The sequence below is a fragment of the Strix uralensis genome, chromosome 25 (genome assembly GCF_047716275.1).
Source record: "Strix uralensis isolate ZFMK-TIS-50842 chromosome 25, bStrUra1, whole genome shotgun sequence".
NCBI classification, from domain to species: domain Eukaryota; kingdom Metazoa; phylum Chordata; class Aves; order Strigiformes; family Strigidae; genus Strix; species Strix uralensis.
This window is the reverse complement of record NC_133996.1, coordinates 1,978,481-1,996,378: the sequence shown is the minus strand read 5'-3', so window position 1 is coordinate 1,996,378 and position 17,898 is coordinate 1,978,481. Positions and strand designations below refer to the sequence as shown.

Genomic DNA, 17,898 nt, shown 5'->3' with positions numbered 1-17,898 from the left:
TCACTTTGCTGCTGTATAAGGCAGCACTGTAACACATACTTAATGCTCAAGTATTCAATTTCTTACAGCAACATTGCACTGCGGGTTAAAAAATAAAGCTGCGGGGTAACAAATGTCTACATTCATGACAGTTTTATTTGTAAAGAGTCCTTCTAAGTGCTCGCTGTGCCTGGAGGGGTTGTAGTTCAAGGGTACACAGCAATGCACCTCAGTGCTATGACCTCTGCACTGTCCAGTGAGCAGGGTGGTGACGGGTTCCCTGCCTCCGCTCCTGCAGACATCTCTCCAGACGGTCCTTCAGAAATGTTGTCATCTCCTGGCACTCTCCAGATAGCTAAAATTACCCGGTCAGCTGTGTGCAACAGTAGTCTGGCTCCTAACGAGAAGCGTGTGGTTGGGGGGTTCTGTTTTATAAGAGATGGGGTCCAGACTTCTCGGGCACTGCCCGATGTGTTCAGTCTCTCTTGGCTTTGACAGAAGGGTAAGCATAAGCCTTTAAAACAGTGAGTGTCAGACAAAAATAAGAGCTGACGTTATTTTGCTTGTCTTGTCACCACTGCCAATTGCCACCCGTAAGCTGGTGCTGAGAGGTGTGTGGAGCAGCTCTCATCCCTCCCAGCCTCCAAGCAGCAAAGCGCAGCCTGTCCGTGGAGCAGCGTTGTCTGTCCGGATGGTCTGTCCCGGAGCTGCCATCAGCCACGGTGGGGCTGAGCAATGATCTTTCCAGGCAGCTTCTCAAGCACCTGCAGGGATGCTTCAGATGAAGGGATCAGGGATTCAGGGTGCCCAGATGTTCCTAATGGACACAGACATCTGCCTTTTTTTTGCAAAGATGTCTCTGCAAAGCCTACATGCCTTTTGAATAATGCTGAAATATTGTTACAGCCTGAGAACTTGATAAGAGGATTTGGGTGGTACAGGGGATTTCTGGTGCTTTTCCTTTATGCAAAAATTAATTTTATAATAAAAAGTCTTCTGTTTCCAAGTTTGTTAACGCAGCGCTTCGCATCCACAATAAATGCATGGAGTAAGTCACAAATGAGAATTAAAACAGCGTGTATTGACTTTAATTGAACTACAGCTGTATGCAGCAGTCTCTGACCTTGTGTAGTAATAGAGTTCATGGACACTAATAGGTGCAAGCTCTATCCATGATACAGTTACAGAATCACAGAATCACAGAATCATCACGGTTGGAAGGGACCTTGAAGATCATCCAGTCCAACCGTTAACCCAGCACTGACAGATCCCAACTCCACCAGATCCCTCAGCGCTGGGTCAACCCGACTCTTGAACACCTCCAGGGATGGGGACTCCCCCCCTGCCCTGGGAAGCCCATTCCAACGCCCAACAACCCCTTCTGCAAAGAAATACTTCCTAATATCTAGTGTAAACCTTCCCTGGCACAACTTGAGGCCATTACCTCTTGTCTTATCACTTATTACTTGATTAAAGAGACTCATCCCCCCTCTCTGCACCCTCCTTTCAGGTAGTTGTAGAGGGCCATGAGGTCTCCCCTCAGCCTCCTCTTCTCCAGACTAAACCCCCCCAGTTCCCTCAGCCGCTCCCCATCAGACCTGTGCTCCAGACCCTGCACCAGCCCCGTTGCCCTTCTCTGGACACGCTCGAGTCATTCAATGGCCTTTTTGGAGTGAGGGGCCCAAAACTGAACCCACTCATGAAGGGGCGGCCTCACCAGTGCCGAGCACAGGGCCAAGTTAGAAAAAGGGGACACAAACTCCAAATAGCAGGAATGATATGAACATACTGTCTTCAGGTTTTGTTTGCTGTCTTTGATGATGAAGATGAGGGTCTTGCTAGAAAAGGAATTTGCAGACTGTGACTTGTGTTCTGCTAGGGGTAACCGGGCTATTTCAAAACCCAGAGCAGCCGATGTCTCGCCTGTGTACAGCCAGGAGCTGCTGCTGCTGACGTGCCCAAGGAAACAAAGTTTGGGAAGTCCCACTGTACAGCCAGCACAGATGAAGAAATCAGCCTTGCCATTAAGGAATATGCTGGGGAAAGGAGCTGCTAAAAATCCAGGAATGGGAGGGGGAAGAAGCAAGCTAGATGAGATTTACTCCTTCTCCCAGGAGTCTGTGCTCGTCAGAGCCTTATAGTGGGATTTCTAGGGCTTTGCCCAGCCTAGTGGTAAATGTGTTAACAGGCCTGCTACCGCTTTCCCTGGGAGATGTTCCAGTCTCAGATGTGTCTCTTCTCAGTGGTAGATTGTTTTTGTAGTACTCAGGCTAAATTCTCCTTTCCGTAACCTACCTCATTAGGAATATACACTCCCTAGATAATTTATTTTCATCTGGTGTTTACACCCATCAATTATTTGCAGACTTCTATTCTCTCCCACCTTTTTTTTTTTTTTTTTTTTACTTAAGTGAAACATGCAGATTTGACTCCTTTAACTTCTCTACAGGGATCAGTGTTTCCAGGCTCCATGCACTGTATTGCTGATTCCTGGACACGTGGTAGTTTGATCACACCTTTTAGCATTAAACCCTCACCCGAAATGAGCTTTGGGACCAGACCAGAGTTTTCATGTTACAGCCTTGTGCAGAGGATGCTGTGGAGTAGCATCACCCTGAGACATTTGGCCAAAAACCTGTGTAAATGGATGAAGGAGATAATTTTGCTGCTGCCTTGTTTTTGATGCTCTGATCCAGGGTACCAGTGCAGCATGGGGGTAAGCCCAACATCCAAAAAGATATGCAGAATTGGTTTTTTTACCCAGAAATCTCATTATGGAACCTGCCACCAGAGGCATTACAGCTATTGTGATTTCCCATGATTTTGCCCTTCTTTTATTTCTGCAATGGTTGTATGGTTGTTTTTTCTCTTTTTTTTTTTTTTTTTTTCCTACTTCTGCTTGAGAGTTTGATGGGGGCATTGGCAGAGGCTCAGCACATCCTTCCAGGGGTGGAACAATGTAAGGGCTGACTTTCGCAGTATGACTGACTTTTGCAGAATGACAAAGCTGGTTTTTTTTAAAAAATGTTTTAATTTTTTTAAAGTGAAAACCAGATATCGCAGCCAGCCTCCTTACTCAAATACCTGTCCTTCTGGGACCGTGCACCCTCACGTGCTTGGTGCCGTAGTAGCTGCCTGCTCCATACCACATCCCAGAGCCCAGTACTCCAACCTATTGATTGACATCTCCTTCTCCAGCTCTGATCTCATGTCTTGACCATCTGCTTCTTCTGGTGGTCTCCGGAGGGTCTGCCAATCAGCAAAGCAGGCTCAAAACTCGCAGGCAAATGGGTTAGATTATTTTTGGACCTTCCTTGCAGCCATCTGTTTGGGAGGGAGCCATGAGCTTGTCTTACCCAGCTGGGTTAAGGTGCTGTGGCAGCCTGCAAGGGAGGAGGAAGCAAACAGGATAAAGAAAATTACCCTCTTCTTAAGGAGCTGAATCAGCTGCGAGACATCGCTGAGCTCTCAGCCAGCAACTGGCACCAGCAGTGAGATATCAGGATATTTCCCAGTCCCTGTTGGAGCTGGCTGCTGCCTTCAGATGACACCAGGCAAGACAGCAAGTTTGATGTGACTTCGAAGCTGACTTGTGTTGCCCATGACAACCTGAGTTTGAGTCTATTTTACATGCACACACATACACACGTGCATATGTTGCTATAACAACCACCCAGGACTTTTAAAAAATGTTGGACTCTGTTTTCCAGGTTGCAAAGCACCTAAGTTTTGCTGCAATCCAGGAGGCAAACAGCTGCCTTCAGTCTTTTTTTTCCTCCCCCCTCTAAAAAAAGCACTAAATCAAGTATGCTAGACAAAATGTCTGGGTTAATTATGTAAAAAGCGTCTGTAATGCCTTAGTAGGAAGAGAGAGGCACACAGGGCTCTGTGCTGTTCTGGTGTTTGAAACAACTCAGCCAGTTCATGGCAGTAAAGGCTGAAATATAAATGCTGGTTTTTTGTGTCCCCAGAACGTCACAGTTAAATAATGCTACCAGTAGAGCCACTGGTGTCACCAAGCAGCAGTAAATCACAAATCAAGGATGAAGATTATGACCTCTGCAGCCTCTGACACAACGTAGTCCAAACTAATGTTGTAACCTGCAAGATAAGGGTAAGAGTAGGGGATGTGAATAGAAAAGAGGCCGTATTAGCCATAGGAAGCCCTTCCCTACGGCTGCAGACTCTGGTTAAGGTACTTATGATAGCTAGGCAATGGCGTTTGCCTCTTGTAGCAGTCTCATACCAATACTCTGTATTTTTCCCTTTTTCTCTGAGTGATGGAGACACTCAGAATAATGTTGCCTTCAAAAACAAAAAAAAAAAAAGGAATTTTCATGCAGGGAAAGAGGCAAGCAAGGGAGGCACAGCTACCAGACAGCATGTGTTTCGCAGGATAAGCATGTGTGTGATAGCCCTTGTGTGCTGGTCTTCATCTTGCATGTGTTTGAAAGTGAGCCCTGCCCGTAAAACAAGCCCTGATGGAGGGGAGGGAGTTCTGTTTCCCCTCGTAGGCAGCGCTTGGTCTTCCTGCACAGTTCATGACCCAGCCTGCTGCTGGGGCCGCATCCTGCCACGCCGGGGTGGGTGTCACTTTTCTCCCTTGCACTGCAAGTGAGGTGACACAGAGGCTGCAGAAGGTCACTGGGAGCAGAGCTCAGAATAGAGCCCAGGATCTAATATGGCACGTTTTGGTGTCCCCTTGCTCACAGCTCTGCCTTGGCACAACCATCCGCTGTTCTGCGTTGGGTCCTCAGGGCTGGATGTGATCTTAGGCAATCAGATGAGGCATGTAATGCTGTTTCATCAACAGTTGTTAAACTGCTCGTAAAATGCATGTCCTGTCACTCCTAAAAGTGACATACAATTCTTCATGTGTCAATTTAGAGACAAAGTTTGTGCTGGATTGTCATATTTCAAATTCAAGCCCATTATATGAGGGAAGAAAATACCTTGTGATTCTGTGATTAACTTAGTGCAAACACCAATGCTGAGGATACCCAAGACTTTTTTTCCCACCCAGAAGCTGTGTTGAGAGAACAGAGGAAAAAAATGCTTTGGATATTTGTTTAGGTTTTCTAGGTATGTGATAGACCAAAACCAGCTACTGCAACTAGACTCTTGGAGGTCTAGAAATCCTAGAGTAATAGATGTGTGGGCAGTAGGATCTGTGCAGTCTGAGAGCACGGATTAAGCTGGATCCATCTAACTGGTGCTGGTTGCCTTGTGGAGGTCCTGCCAGAGAGATACGCCTGTGGTGTGGGGTTGGGCTTCTTGGATGGGGTGCAGGAATGTGATATGCGTGTTTGACACCAAGTGGTTGGTTTATACCTTCTGGTATCAACCATGATTTTTAATTTGTATCAGGGGTCTTCAATGATTTCAGCGCTTCCAGTGGGTTTATGTTGCAAAATGATATCTGCAGACATGGACTGGGATTCTAGTAGGTGTTTCATGGGCATGTTTTGTAGGTGGTGGTGGTCTCCCATTAGCAGTTGAGACTTAATGCTCAATTACAGACTATGCTGAACAGTGTCTGAACAACCATGGGGGAATGCTTTGCCTATATTCAGAGATGGGGTCCCAAAAAGGTCAGAATTTGATATAAACATGAACTATTCCAGAAATCGGTTTGATTTTCCAACACGTGCCCTTACCTCTCACGGCTGACTGGTGACCTCAGAACCTACTTGAGAAAATAAAGACCTTTTCATCCAGAGATCACCAGCCTGATCCAACTCAAAGTACAGATTATATTTATTTTGTGGATTGAGGATGGTCTGTATCACCAGAAACCATTATATTTTGCTGAAAGTGGTGGTTTCCAGAGAAAAGCCTTGACCTGTGTTGGTTCTGCAGATTGACTTCCCTTTGAGGCAGGTGGTGTGACATGTTGGCACGGCAGAGTTCATGGGAAGATTTTCCTCATAGACAGCTCTGTTTGCCAGGCCAAAGCTAAACTCACCTGTGATGTTCTTCTTCTCCAACGTACAAATTAGCTCATTAAGCACTTTGCATAAGATACACAGGAGCTGGCAATGAGGGAGAGGAAATCAAACCCACTCATGCTTTGTTCACCTGCATTCAAAGTCATGAAACCTTCCTGCAATGATTCATCCCAAGCCACAGGCTCCGGAGCCCTGGTTTGCCTTCTCCAGAGCTGCTCCACGGACAGGGACAGGCTGCTGAGCTGAAAGGAAGCTTTTTAGCTGCAAAATTGTGCAAGCCAGAGTGTGCTATTTCTGGAGCACGCTGTAATGTATGCGTCTAGCCTGGCTCTCTCCAGCAACGGCCAAATGTTTTTCAAGCAGTAAAGAAGGTAAAATAGAGCAACACTGTACTGGAGCCAGATTTTCCATGCGTTCCCTGAGCAGAGCCTGCAGGAGCCCGCACGTGCGCTTGCGGACACATAATTAAATGCATCGGTCACCAGAAGGATGGAGCAGGAGGACCGGGGACCTCAGTTCAGCAGCTGTAGTGGCAAGGCCTGTGGCAGGGGAGGCAGCGTGTGCGCCCCCAAACTGGGGCCAGCTAAGCCTGGACTGGGATGAGGGTTGGCACCGCTGAGCGAGCAGGGGGGGTTATACCAGGAGGAGAGAAGTGGCAGGGAGAAGGAAGCAGCACGGCGTAGTAATGCATCGCCCCGACTGCAGCGCTTGTAACCCCCCGATCTCAGGTCGCCTTCGGGAGGAGAGTCAGGATTGTTATCTTGCTGCAAAACTGCCCCGCAAAGAACATGTCTGTGTGGTGCAGCACGATGTCATGGAGCAAGGGCTGAAGGGCCTTTGTCAGGGGACTGGAAGCAATTACGGTGATTGTTTCTTTGCCTGGTCTACACGTTGTTGCTTCTGGGGAGGGAGGACTTGCCAAGGCAGTGCTGCATGAACGTGGCCCAAGAGCTTTTGGCTGTGGAGTGAGCCCATTTGGGGCTGAGCGGTGCATCTCTGCTCGGACTGCTGAGCCCAGCAGCATGCTTCATGATGCTGCTGTCAAGCAAATGTCATGGTATCACTGCACATATCAGGAGGTCTTTGGGACAAAGGGACAGCTGCAATGGGCTTAGTGGGGAGCATCACCCTTTTTCATGTTTGACTGGTCTCCAACACCCTGCTCAGGCTAATCCTGCTGAGCAGCGGGACTCATCCCTGTAAGCTTTCAGCTCCCAACTGAAGATACACTAGAGGATGGGACTCCCCTCCCAATACAGCCCCTTCCTCACCCTCTCCCATCCTGGGGAGCTCGCGATCCTCACTTGCTCCACCAATTTGGCAGCCTGCTATATAATACCTGCACTTTTTGGGGGGGCAAGAAAGGGGTGATGCCAACCAAAGGGGAGAAGAGATGGAAAGATGGACCTGTCTGCCTTCCCCTGGATGATGCTCAGGGTCACCCACTGTCCTCCTTGCTGGCTGCTGCTACTCAGAGGAAAGAAAAGGGAAAGAAAGAAAACAGCAGAAACATGGGCTGAGGACTGTGTAGAAATAATGCAGGGTGGGATCTTTCTGGATCAGCTTGGCAGATTTTCGCATGCACACATGGCAGCAGTGCCCGGCCATGGCAGGGAGACAGGCGTAGATGTCTCCTTGTTTCCTTTCTGGAAGCTGGCAGGTATATGGGGCTCTGTAATATCACTGAGCACCCGCAAGCCATCTTTGCATTTACTGGCGTGGAGTTTTATATGTGTGGAATGAGAGAGCAATGAGTGTTTTCTGGTGTTTTATGAATGCTGCTGGCTCTCCGGGAGCAGCATGGGGGCAGGTGCAGAACAGGATGGAGATCTGAGCTGGGACTTTATAGATCTCTGCAAAACCTTAGGTGAATTCTTGTTTGAGAAAGGGACAACAAAGTTCCTTAACAGAATTTAGCAGAAAATGGGATGTTTGTTTATCACACGCGCTTTGGGAATTAATTGAGCCATGTCCATGGTGCTGTGTTCTGATGCTAAAACCAACATTTACTCACAACCTCTACGGGTTGTTAAGCTGATTTCATAGCACTTTTTGGGCTTTCACCCTTGTTAAATTAAAACAACATTTTGTTGTAAGACAGTTGCAAGATTAAGATATAAATGTTTTTTTCTTTGTCAGGCATTACTGAGTAGGGTGGCTTTTTGTTCACAATGATTTAAAATAATCTCAGTGTTCATATTCAACCCTGTCCTGCTATTGTATTTATTTGTGCGTATGTGCTTTTGCAATAACATTGTACGGAGTTTTCTGTAACTTCATGCTAGCTCTGCATCTGCATGCGTGTGCCAGCATGCTTTCAGGAGAAGCCACTAATAAGGATACAGATTTAGAATTATCTAATCTAATTGCTGGCAGCAGAAGGCATGGTGGGGAAGATGTTATGAAGAACTGCTGGATGGCCTAACAGTGTTAGTTCCATTAAATCCTCAGACTCTGACCTGTCTGTAGTTATTTCCTCCTCCATAATGAGAAAAATGAATTTAAAGAGACAATAAGAGTAACCATGGATGGGTGTATCTGAAGGACCTGGAAGAAGTGTGGTGCTGAGGGCAGATCATGGGAACTGCGTGGGCTCTGCACTGGCATCAGTGCAGCCCTGTCTGACCATGGCTGCGAAGCTGCAGCCCTCCCTGCCTCGGCTTCCACATCAGTGAAATGGGGCTAATCACTCGCTTGCTTGTCTGCGATTATGAGAATTAATGGCTGACTATAAAGTCCCCAGAAATCTCCAGCTAAAAGAAGTCATGCAAGGGCGAAACTGCTTTTTTAATCCCTGCATGCTGCTGTTCTGCAGGCTGCAGTTGCTCCTCTTGCTTTGCTTGCATGCCTGGTCGCAGCTGGCCACTGAGGATGCCCCATGCACCGCAGGGATGGCACATCCAGGCACCACTGCAGCTGCCTCCAGGCGTGGGGCCACTGCTCTTGGGGCTGAAGGCACTTTCATTAGTGGTGCCCAACAGCAGCTTCCTCATGCTGCCTTTTTTTCCTGCATCCAGGATGCATTATGGCTAACTTTGTTCTTGAGCTCTGCTTTAAGCCCATCTCAGCCTTTTGAACCTTATTTTTCCCGTGTACCTTCCCATAACCTGTTGTGATTTTTAGTTTTCTATTAAGGCTTAGCCCCACCAGTCCTAGGTTGGAAGTGAATGATCAATCTCCGACTGTGCCCAGGGCAGCTGGGCGTGCAGGCAGCCCGGAGCAGTGCTCATGTTTATTTTCCAGCTCTGAAGTAGTCAGGACGGGGTCCAGTTTGCATTCAGAGTCTGATTTTAGGAGGACTAGAAAGCCCATCACCAGCCAGACTCCTGTGCCTTGTCTTTGTACATCTGGAAATAAACCATTTCACATGTAAAGAAAGATCTCTGCAATGATATTCTTCAAAAATTATTTATTCTCATGTCCTGGTCCCATCTGAGAAGAGGACAGCACTGAGAAAAATGCCTAAAAGATTAGGCCAAAGTGGTGGCAGAAGGGATTGCAGATAAGGAGTGAAAGGGCCAAATGTCTCAATGGGAGCAAGTAGAAAAATACCTGAGTTGCTACCACAGTTGGAGAGGATGTGTCTGTGTCTGTGCTATAAATGACACACATTTAAAACTGCCTCATTACATTAAGGTCTCGTGTTTTCTACTCCAGGCTCCCTTTCCCAGGTCACCGTATGAACACCTGAGTCTCCTCAAAGCATCAGAGAGATGAACCTGTAGCGGCTTGTCCACAGGTAAGAGGCTTGGCCATTGCTTCGGTGCCTGCTCCAGGGATTTGGGAAGCACGGGGGGGGGGCCACAGAGCCCATGGCCATGGCCACAGTGCTTCAGGGCTTAAGCCTGTGCCCATCCTGCCTGACATTGTGAGGGGAGGTTTGCTTTCTGCGCGGTTTCCACACATTTTATGCCCCTCCGAGGTGACGCAGTCACAAGGGTTTGCAATTTCTACAGCAGGTGTATGGTGACTGAGCATTTAAAAAGATGTTTTGAGGGGCAAGGACTGATCCAGGCTGCCGATCGTGGGTTTTTGTTTTATTTCTGCTTACAGTGTGCCACTGGGGTTGTTTGTAGTTGCCCAGCCAGTGCAGCCTGTGCTCTCATACAGGTGTTTGCTGTAATTTTCTGAACCTGGTAGATGTGGATTGCAGTGCTAGGGTGGAGGTTGCCTCCCCTGCTGCTGTGGTTTTCTTTCTGGCTCTTTATCCAGCAGCTACCTAATATAAAATATTTAGAAAGTGGAGTCGCTGTTGGGTCTCTCCCCTTGTAGCTGAGCAACATGACCAGCATCCTCCCTTGCCTGCTCTCCCTGTCCCTTGCAGCCGTGCCTTTTTCCCCTTGCAACCTTCACAAAGTTGCTTTATTTGCTGGTGAAATTTTACCTTCCTTGGGGATGTTGCTTGCCCAGCTTTGGGGAAGTTTGTGCAAATAAAATACTATTCATGGAGCTCTTGGAGAACCCTCCAGAAGAAGGTGCTGCACTGCTGGGCATGGACACTGGCCACCAGCATGTTGTAGAGGCTCAACCCAGGGTCTGGTGCCCATGTTGGGTGGATTTTAAGGACTGGGAGTCACTTGGCTGATATGAGATGGTTGAACACAGTCCTTGAGTGAAAAATGGGTTTGTCTGCTCCCTGCTTTAGAGTGCACAGCTTTATCTGGAGGGATGCACATCCCACAGCAGCTCGCTGCTGTCTGCAGCCAGGTTCACAGAGCCGGGGGCATGATGCAGATCCGCAGCCACGGGTTATTTTCAGAGTTGGAAGGTGGTGACATAGGATGGGCAGCAGAGCAGCATTCCCTGCACGAGCGAAAGAGCAGGAGGGCTGCTGGGGACGGGGCGGGCTGGGGGAGGCGGTGGTGCTGCCCCTGCAGAAGCCACAGCCCTTTCTTAGGGAGAAGCTGTTGGCCTGGAAATAACCTAAGAGCAGCTGGGGGAAGAGCACAGCTTCCCAGAGAGCAGCAGCCGCTGCCCTGCTGCGACATGGCCAGGCCTTTTGTCTCATCGGTGAACGTTAATTGAAGGGGACAGATTTCGCACCCTGGGAGCAGCAGGCAGCCACACTCCAGTGAGAGCTTGGAGCAGGCTCCATCAGCAAATACTTCTTGCTCGGCTGCAGTTATAGCTCATTATCTTGCTGACCTTTAATTTTGCAAGTGTTTCTTGCGATGTGTTTCTTCAGCCTGGTCTGGCTTCTGACCTCCGTTCCCAGAGGCAGCAGGATAATATATTCATGTGCTGTGCTGTCTAGCCACTTCGCATCCCTCCATCCATCCACCCCTCCGTCTCTGTCCTTTTTGGCAATCTGTCATTTTTATTTTTGGTACAAGTCCAGGAGCTGAGTAAAAAGTATTTGGGCAGCTGGAGCGAGAAACAATGGGTTTTAAACACGCTTTAACGTGTTTGTAAACAACTGCACTTCATCAGGGTCCCTGCCCAGCACACTGGCAGCAGACAAAACTGATGAGACTCTTCTGAGATCAGAATTAATTACATTGCATGGAAATGGTGCAAAACAGACAACGATGCAGGGGGAAATATCTCCTGTTCTGTGGTCCATTTCTATTCTTTATGCTGCACTCATCACTGTGGCCACTGAGCACCTGAGATTGGTCTTCCCTTAGCTGTGGCGAGGAAGATGATGAGCAGAGAGCTAAAAACATTGGGAGGACTGTGTAGCTGTTGCACTCTGAGGATGCTCTATGGAGTGTCTGGTGGGAAGTCACGTTTGTTGGAAATCATCTGCCAGGGAAGGAGCAATACAGGGAATAATGCTGCTGTCCTGTCAAAATATCCCCATTTCTCCTGAATTTCCACAGCTTATTCCTGGTGAAAAAAAAAATAGTTTTGTGGTTTCTTTGCATCAGGGAATTAAAAAATCCTTCACTGAGAATGATTTGAAGAGGGAAGCAAGCTCAGAAACATAAGGAGGGGGCAAAAGAGCGGTAGTTGGAGTACATGGATTGGATAATACCAGGTAACCCATTGGTCCCAACTCATCAATTTTGATGAACAAAGACTGAATTTGCAGGTGTGGGACTCCTGCTCTGCTGCCGAGGGCTGTGAGTGGAGTGGGGCTGACCTCATGATATGACAGTTCATACCTGCAGGAGTTTTTCTAGTGGGGAAATAATGGAGGAAAAAAATCAAAGTGCTTTGAAATCAACCCCTTTGCTGCGTAGTGACTCTGCTCACAAACCCCTGGTTGGTCTGTGGCTGCTCCTGCTCAGGGGATGGATGCAGCCAGTCTCTGACTCTTCTGTGAGTAACAGTGTAATTGCAGAAATTGGCACGGTAGCTTGGAATGAGATCTAATTAATTAATTCAAGACATGCTGGGATTAAATTTTATTAAACTTTGGAATCAGAGTAGACTAGATGAAATGTAAGCAAAGGTTGGGAAGGGAAAGGAGGGGTATGTGCCACACGTGCTGCCTGCCAGCACTGCTGCTGTCATGCCCTTTGCTGGCAGAGTACTGAGGATGTGCTCAGGTTATATATAGATATATACATGTGTACATATATTTATATATGTGTACATATTTACACACACATATATACCTGGTTTCAGTCCAGCCAGGATGATCAGGGAGGCTCTGCTTTCCTGGCCCAGTTGCTCTGGAATTTTACATGAAGGTGACTGACCCTCTGTCCTCTGGCCATGTACTTCTTAATATCATTTTGGGTAAAAAGGAGGTGTCTTTTGCTTTTCTCCTGATCCTGTGCAGATAAATGTATCATGCTTCATTCACACCTGCCTATTATTTCATAATAAGGGACATCAGCTCACCTTGATTACTGTGTTCAGTATTGGGCCCCTCACTCCAAAAAGGCCATTGAATGACTCGAGCGTGTCCAGAGAAGGACAACGGAGCTGGTGCAGGGTCTGGAGCACAGGTCTGATGGGGAGCGGCTGGGGGAACTGGGGGGGTTTAGTCTGGAGAAGAGGAGGCTGAGGGGAGACCTCATGGCCCTCTACAACTCCCTGAAAGGAGGGTGCAGAGAGGGGGGATGAGTCTCTTGAGCCAAGGACCCAGCGGCAGGACAAGAGGGAATGGCCTCAAGCTGCGCCAGGGCAGGGTCAGACTGGCTCTTAGGAAGTATTTCTTTACAGAGCGGGTAGTCAGGCGTTGGAATGGGCTGCCCAGGGCAGGGGGGGAGTCCCCATCCCTGGAGGTGTTCAAGAGGTGGGTTGACATAGCGCTGAGGGATCTGGTGGAGTTGGGATCTGTCAGTGCTGGGTTAACGGTTGGACTGGATGATCTTCAAGGTCCCTTCCAACCGTGATGATTCTGTGGTTCTGTGATTCTGTATTTACTGCCTTTAAAATGATTTGGGGTCTCCTGGAATGGAAATTCAAGACAGTCATTGCTCACATAGTTGCATCTTGACCCTTAACCTGCTCCCAGAATCTGCCTGGTTGGGCATGTATGTGCTGGCACAACTTTACACTGCTGGACTTTCCAGGAATAACTTAAGTTTTTTGGACAGGTAAACAAGTGTGTATGGGGGGTGTATGCACAACCATCAGCTCTCCAACAAGAGGTGCAGCACAGGACCCAGCCTTTTCAGGGATGTTGTTTTGCCTGCCAAATCTCTAGCATCCCACACGAGCCGTCTTTTCTTCTGACAGTTTTGAGAATATACTTAACACTAATTTTAGTTCCCCCTTCAAGGTGGATATCTTTGGGGTTTGGGCACAATGAATGCCTTATTCATAAAACTACAAACACTGTAAAAAGAAGCGGGGGGGCAGAAAGTGTCCCGCCCTAAAAAGTTTCTGATCTCCAAGCAGCTATAATTTTGGCTTGCTTGGAGAACAAGCTGAGGTAGTGTTCATTTTAACAGCCAGGAAAGGGCTGTCTGTTTATATTTAGGGCCTTGTAGATTTGCGCAGTATATGCAGGTGGCACATTAAAACGTGTGGATGATTTCTTACCAGGATAAGGCTGTGTTTTTACTGGACTGCCATTAATTCTGTGTGAAGGCTAAGTAAGTAAGCATTGAAAATTTTGTTGTAACACTTTCTGAGGTTCAATTTTGTAGCCTTTGGAGTTTTGTTTTGAGCTTAATCCTGATGAATTCTTCCCATGCACCTTCCTACACGGTTCTGCCCAGAACACACGTTTTTAAGAGAAGGTTGGCAGCTCCTGCCACTTTGAGTCTGTAGGGCATTGGCATTAGGGATTGTCATTCAGTTCTCACCGAGTGTTAGTAGACCACTGCAATGAAAATAAGTAGGTCAATATAGAGCATCTTCCAGCAGTCTCAGTCAACTTGATGGTTGCAGCTCTTACCTTCACCTCTGCATGGGCTCTGTCTGAAGAAGGTTGTGCTTCCCATCTGTCTCCAGCCTTTATCCTCTTGGCTCCAGGAGCTTCAGAAAATGAATCAGTGCTCACCTGGAGTCCTCTTGATTTAGATGGCTTTTGCTTGGCATGAGCTGAAGAGGATAGTGTATCTAAAACAAGTGTATGTGCTTTTGGGCCATGGCTTCCGGAGTTGGGTCATTGTTGCTGCTTGTCCCCAATACTGCAAAGTCTTGTGGTCAAGATGCAAAAGAGACAGCTCTCTGGGATGGCTGAGACTGGGCCTTCAGAGAGAGCAGCGTTCATCTCTGGAGAAGCAGAAATTGTTACAAAATATGCCTGCCTTTTGGTTTTGAGCTGTAGCTGAACAGCAAGCAAAGATGTTGAATTCAGGATTTGAATTCTGATTGCCGATATTCCGGAGCTGATCATTCTTCTGCCACCTTTCAGAAAATGCTCACTGGCGACTGATCTTGCTCTGATAATAAATAGTGCCTTTTTCACAGTGGAATTAAGATGTTTATTTGGTATTTGCAAAGCTTACCAAGATCCCAGGGCTAAGGGGGTTTGTAAAAACTAGAGTGCAGCTATTAACGTCAGTTCTCTCGGTCTCCTGGAGAGTGCCCGGGTTCCGAGGTTTGTTCACAGACCCAAAATTAGAAAGTTGTTGATGGTTTTTTCATTCAGAGTTAGGAAAAGTCCTGTTTGACTGAATTGAAATACTGGGCAGCTGCGAGCAAATGAGGTTCAAAGTGGGTGTAGGAGATGGATGGATCTCAGTGCAGAGGAAAGATATTTAATTTTAATTATATGTACCTGTAACATACCATGGCAGGTTATGGTCTTGGGAGACGGTGTAGAAAAAAATGAAATCCAGGTTCTGTTTGCACTAAAATATTTCCATGCATGTTTGGGTACTTTGCTGTGGTAACCAGAGGGACTATTTTTAGAATCCTTCCCAAGATGCTCCTTTATACTACACTGAGTTGCTTGGGAAGCTGCTGTACAAAGTTGTCCCAGGGATTTTCAAATTAAAATGAGTATTAGTTCAGAAAGATTCTAAAGGATTATGTTCTTCAGAATTGATCAGATTGGCCTGGACTTCATGTTGGGCATCTTTGAGATCCCGAATTCCAGCATTTAGGTATAGAAAGGATCTTCTTTTATTTGACCAGATCCTGACTACAGCACTAAACCAATGGTATTGTAATGGCAGCTTGTCTTAGCAGTTAGAGTAATCCCAAAATACATGTTAGCATTTTTAATCACAGTAATTTTGGCCCTCAGCCAGTGAAGCACCTCTGAGTCTAATCTAGCAAAGATCTGTTTCCCTGAGAAGATTCATCACAGAAGAGAACAAGCCCACAGGTTTAGTTGTACATTTGTGTGTGACTCTATGGTGAAACTTTTACCCTGCCTTGTTCATCTGAAAGTTCTTCAGATTTTACTGGGGGTGCTTATATGTTCCAGTATCCAAATGAAAGGTATTTAGAAGAGTCAGGTTGAAACATTTATTTCTTAGGAAAGTGTTGTTATGCTCCATAAGGTATGTATCCAAAAAGAACAAAAGCATTCCTATTCAAAGAAGCCACAAACAACACCAAGAGAGAAAGGCAAGCTTCTTTTTCAAATGTCATTCTTCATATTTTATTGTCTTTCATCCATAATCATTTAAATACACTCGCATGTATTTGAAAAAATAACAACAGCACAGCAATTGCACTTTATCCACAGCATGCTCATGAGTACATTGTATTTTGTGATATATTGTTTGTCATTTGGATTTTTTTCAAAGATGTTCTGCAAAATGTTTCCATGTGCATTTTAACAAGACAATTCTCTGTCTATACATGAATTTTGTACCCGAACAATTTGCGCTTGCTCAAGGGCTCCATTATTCTCTGAAAAATTTAGAAATGCAATAACTAAAAATATGCAGAGGAGTAGACATTCCGCTGTCAGATTCAGAGGAAAAGGTGTCCTTCCCTATAGACATTGCTAACATACGGGCTATCAAAGAGGATTGTCAAGGCGACTGGGACAGTTTGGCCTAACGGAGGTCCAGGATTGGCACACAAATTTTTAATGCATTTCAATATTTGAGTCTTGAAGAAATGAAGCACTACAGCTTTTAAAATAATCTGTGAGTAATGGGTCATCTTCAGTCAATGTGTTCAACGCTGATGTTAAGAGAAGTGTACGGATGATGGATCTGCCTCTATGTGATGCATCAAGCGCGTGTGTTAAACTAACAGGGGTATTACACAGTGAAACTCCTGAGGTGGAAAATTATATGCTGCTGTTAACGTTTGTAATATGGGAGCTCTTGGATGTTGAAGCCTTTTACTTTTAACATGATATATCTCAATTATGCGTTGCCATCTTGAGTTGTATTTCAGACTTATGCTCTATTCTGTAGCCATAGAAGCAGTTATAATATTATTTGCTTAGTCTCGATTCTTATGTTGTTTATATGAAAAAAATAGATCTTCTCACAGACAAGGAGGTAGTTAGCATTTCTTAATGTTTTGGATTTGCTTTAATCCCATGTGACCATAGTTGTGCATTTAATCCTGGGAGATGAAGTAACTTTTAAACTCAAAGATACCCAAGTTTTAAGGGCAATGTTTACCAGCTCAATTTCATGTTGACACAGATAAACAAAATGCCCTTATTTTTTCTCGGTTGTTCTCTTATTTCTTCTCTTATTATTATTATTATACCACAGAAGCAAAATTAAGTAGGTGAGTAAATGGCATCTCCCAGCAGTGAGGTGGGTAGGTTCATTTTATTATTAGTTCTGGGTACAGAAAAAAATATACAGTCTCTAGAGTGTGAATATTAAAAACAGGAGGCTAGTATGGACCTGGTTATGTACAGGTAAAGTCAATGAGTAGCATTTAGAAGAGCGAATCTGAAATCTGTGCACATATTTAATCTTCATCAGTATTAGATCCGGCTGTCATATTGTGGTGATGGGGAAGCTGATGAGAAGATTTGGGTGTTACAGCACAGGGGAGAGGCTGCAATGAAACCTCTCCTGGTCTACGACTCTCCTTTTGCCAGTGTAAAACCAACTGCACGTGTATTAACCCAGCTCACACTACAGGAAAACTTGTCTGAAAGCTATTAGACATGGGCCATGCTGGTATGACAGCATGGTTTATACTACAGCGATCTGGAAGCAATAGCATTTTGTCATCTGCTGGTTGTGGTAGCACGACAGCCAACGTGAAGTATTTGTTTGGAGAACGTCAGTGCATAAAGTCATTTTTTTCCCCAAACCATGCGGGGAGCGTTACTGAGATGAGTGCGGAACATCAGACAGTTTTCAGTTTTGTGGCATTAATTGAGATGGATGTGAAGGATTTCTATAAATCAGTGCAGCATTTAGAAAGGGTGACTCACTTTGAAGATGCATCGCAATGGCAACGTATCCAATACACAGGAATTTGTCCATGCAATAAACATACTGTAAAGGTATACAGGATACACTAGTCTTGTTATTTAACCTGCTCTGAAAATGCAAGAGCACGTGGCCTTTAATGAGATTAGACCTTACATTTAAAAACACTAAGCCTGTTAATGCAGTGCATAATAAAGTCCTGGAATTCATTGCCAAGGAAAATCTTTGAGTGGATCTTAATAACATTTTAAAAA

General features: G+C 46.0%; 1 protein-coding gene across 3 annotated transcripts in view; it reads left to right on the top strand.

The window, feature by feature from the left end:
• HIVEP3 (HIVEP zinc finger 3) overlaps positions 1 to 17,898 on the top strand; it is a 278,600-nt gene that overhangs the window by 121,724 nt on the left and 138,978 nt on the right. For all 3 annotated transcript variants that reach the window (XM_074894254.1, XM_074894251.1, XM_074894252.1), the window contains one exon: positions 9,585 to 9,666. The gene's annotated coding sequence lies outside the window, so the exon portion shown is untranslated. The remainder of the gene's footprint in view (positions 1 to 9,584; positions 9,667 to 17,898) is intronic.